General features: G+C 39.9%; 1 pseudogene; it reads right to left on the reverse strand.

Annotated features, from left to right (window-relative positions):
- Positions 1–623: 623 nt before the first annotated feature.
- Positions 624–2402, reverse strand: LOC138921794 (tigger transposable element-derived protein 1-like; annotated as a pseudogene).
- Between the last annotated feature and the right edge of the window lie 683 nt (positions 2403–3085).

The following is a 3085-nucleotide window of genomic DNA, read 5'->3' on the forward strand; positions in this document are numbered from 1 at the left end:
CTGAAAGGGTTTACCTTCCTTTGTTAAGCGAAAGAGAGAGAGAGACAGAGAGAGGGAGAGAGACAGAGAGAAAATGAATCACAGGTATGGGAGGCAACAACCCTCTTCTTTGCTGTATGCTCCCGTTTGAATCTGATGCCAAGGAATGCTGAAGCCATGATGCAGCCTTGACAGCAGATGACAGGAGATACAGGTATACCTTGGAGATATTGCAGGTACAGTTCCAGACCACTGCAAAAAAACAAATATCTCAATAAAGCAAGTCACATAAATTTTTTGGTTTCCAGTGCATATGAAAGTTATGTTTACACTATATTGTAGTCTATTAAGTGCGTAATAGCATCATGTCTAAAAAAATAATGTATATGGGGCTAGCCCTGTGGCCTAAGTTCTTAAGTTTGGCATGCTCTGATTCAGTGGCCTGGGTTTGTGGGTTCTGATCTCCGGCATTGACCTACACCACTTGTCAGCCATGTTGTGGTGGTGACCCACATATAAAATGGAGGAAGATTGGCAGAGATGTTAGCTCAGGGATAATCTTCCTCAGCAAAAAACAAAACAAAGCAAAAGACCACCAAACAATCTACGTACTTCAATTAAAAATACTTTATTGCTAAAAAATGCTAACCATTATCTGAGCCTTCAGTGAATCATAATCTTTTTGCTGCTGGAGGGTCTTGCCTCGATGTTGATGGCTGCTGACTGATCAGGGTGGTGGTTGCTGAAGGTTGCGGAAACTGTGGGAATTCTTAAAATAAGACAACAATGGAGTTTGCTGCATCGATTGACTCTTCCTTTCATGAATGATTTATCTGTAGCATGTGACACTGTTTGATAGCATTTTACCCACAGTAGAACTTCTTACAAACTTGGAGTCAGTCCTCTCAAATCCTGCTGCTGCTTTATGAACTATGTATTATTAGAATATGTAATATTCTAAATCCTTTGTTGTCATTCCAACAATCTTCCCAGCATCTTCGCCAAGTAGATTTCATCTCAAGAAACCACTTTCTTTGCTCATCCATAAAAGCAACTCCTCATCCGTTCAAGTTTCATCATGAGCTTGCAGCAATTCAGTCACATCTTCAGGCTCCACATCTAATTCTAGTTCTCTTGCTATTTCTACCACATCTGCTGTTACTTTGTCCGCCAAAGTCTTGAACCCCTCAAAGTCATCCAGGAGGGTTGGAATAAACTTCATCCAAACTCCTGTTAATGTTGATATTTTGGTCATTTCCCATGAATCAGAAATGTTCTTAATGGCATCTAAAATGGTGAATCCTTTCCAGAAGGTTTTCAATTTACTTTGCTCAGATCCATTAGAGGAATCACTATCTATGGCAGCTATAACTTTACAAAATGTATTTCTTAAATAAAAAGACTTGAAAGTTGAAATGACTCCTGATCCATGGGCTGCAGCATGGATGTTGTGTTAGCAGGCATGAAAACAACATTAATCTCATTATACATCTCCATCAGAGCTCCTGGGTGACCAGGTGCATTGTCAACGAGCAGTGATATATTGAAAGGAATCTTTTTTCTTGGGCAGTAGGTCTCAACAAGGGGCTTAAAATATTCAGTAAAACATGTTGTGAACAGATGTGCTGCCATGCAGGCTTTGTGGTTCCATTTATAGAGCACAGGAAGAGTAGATTTAGCATAATTCTTAAGGACCCTAGGATGTTCAGAATGGTAAGTGAGCATTGACTTCAACATAAAGTCACCAGCTGCATTAGCCCCTCACAAGAGAGTCAGCCTGTCCTTTGAAGCTTTGAAGCTGGGCATTGACTTCTCCTCTCTAGCTGTGAAAGTCCTAGATGGCGTCTTTTTCCAATAGAAGTCTGTTTTGGCTACATTGAAAATCTGTTGTTTAGTGTAGTCACTTTCATTAATTATCTTAGCTAGATCTTCTGGATAACTTGCTGTGGCTTCTACATGAGTACTTGCTGCTTCAGCTTGCACATTTATGTTGTGGAGACGGCTTCTTTCCTTAAATCCCATGAACCAACCTCTGCTAGCTTCAAACTTTTCTTCTGCAGCTTTCTCACCTCTCTCAGCCTTCACAGAATTGAGGAGATTTAGGGCCTTGCTCTGGATTAAGCTTTGGCTTAAGGGGATGTTGTGGCTGGTTTGATTTTCTATCTAGACCACTAAAACTTTCCTCATATCAGCAATGAGGCTGTTTCATTTCTTATCATTCATGTGTCCACTGGGGTAGCACTTTAATTTCTTTCAAGAACTTTTCCTTTGTATTCACAACTTGGCTAACTGTTTGGAGCAAGAGGCCTAGCTTTTGGCTTACCTTAGCTTTTGACCTACCCACTAAGCTTAATCCTTTCTAGCTTTTGATTTAAAGTGAGAGATGTGCGACTCTTCCTTTCACTTGAACACTTAGAGGCCATTGTAGAGCTATTAATTGCCCTGATTTCAATATTGTGTGTCTCAGGGAAAAGGGAGGCCAGAGGAGAGGGAGAGAGATGGGGGAACGGCCAGTCAGTGGAGCAGTCAGAACACACACAACGTATATTAAATTCTCCATCTTTTATGGGTGCAATTCATGGTGCCCCAAAACAATTACAGTAGTAATATCAAAGATCACTAACCACAGATCACCATAACAAATATAATAATAATGAAAATGTTTGAAATATCGCAAGAATTACCAAAATGTGGCACAGAGACACAAAGTGAGCAAATGCTGGTGGAAAAATGGCACCAATAGACTTGCTCACCATGGGATTGCCACAAACCTTCAATTTGTAAAAAACACAATATCTGTGAAATGAAACAAAGCAAAGCACAATAAAACCAGGTAAGCCTGTATTACCATCATGCTGAGGATGGCAGAGCAGAAAGAAGAAATCCACTTGCTTCTTTGTTGGCATACTGGAGCTACTCAAACAATCTTGTAACCATTTTCCCCCAAACTTATTTTATGAGACGATAAATTTCTCATTTTTAAGAAGTCACCTCTATCAAATATTCTGTTGCTTGCACTTGTGTTGATGCCTTGATCCTTTCTAGTAAAGTAAGAAGTGAGAGCATGTGTGGTAAATATGAAGTGCAGGATTTGAAATTTTGAAAG

This window comes from Equus caballus, chromosome X (genome assembly GCF_041296265.1).
Source record: "Equus caballus isolate H_3958 breed thoroughbred chromosome X, TB-T2T, whole genome shotgun sequence".
Lineage (NCBI taxonomy): Eukaryota > Metazoa > Chordata > Mammalia > Perissodactyla > Equidae > Equus > Equus caballus.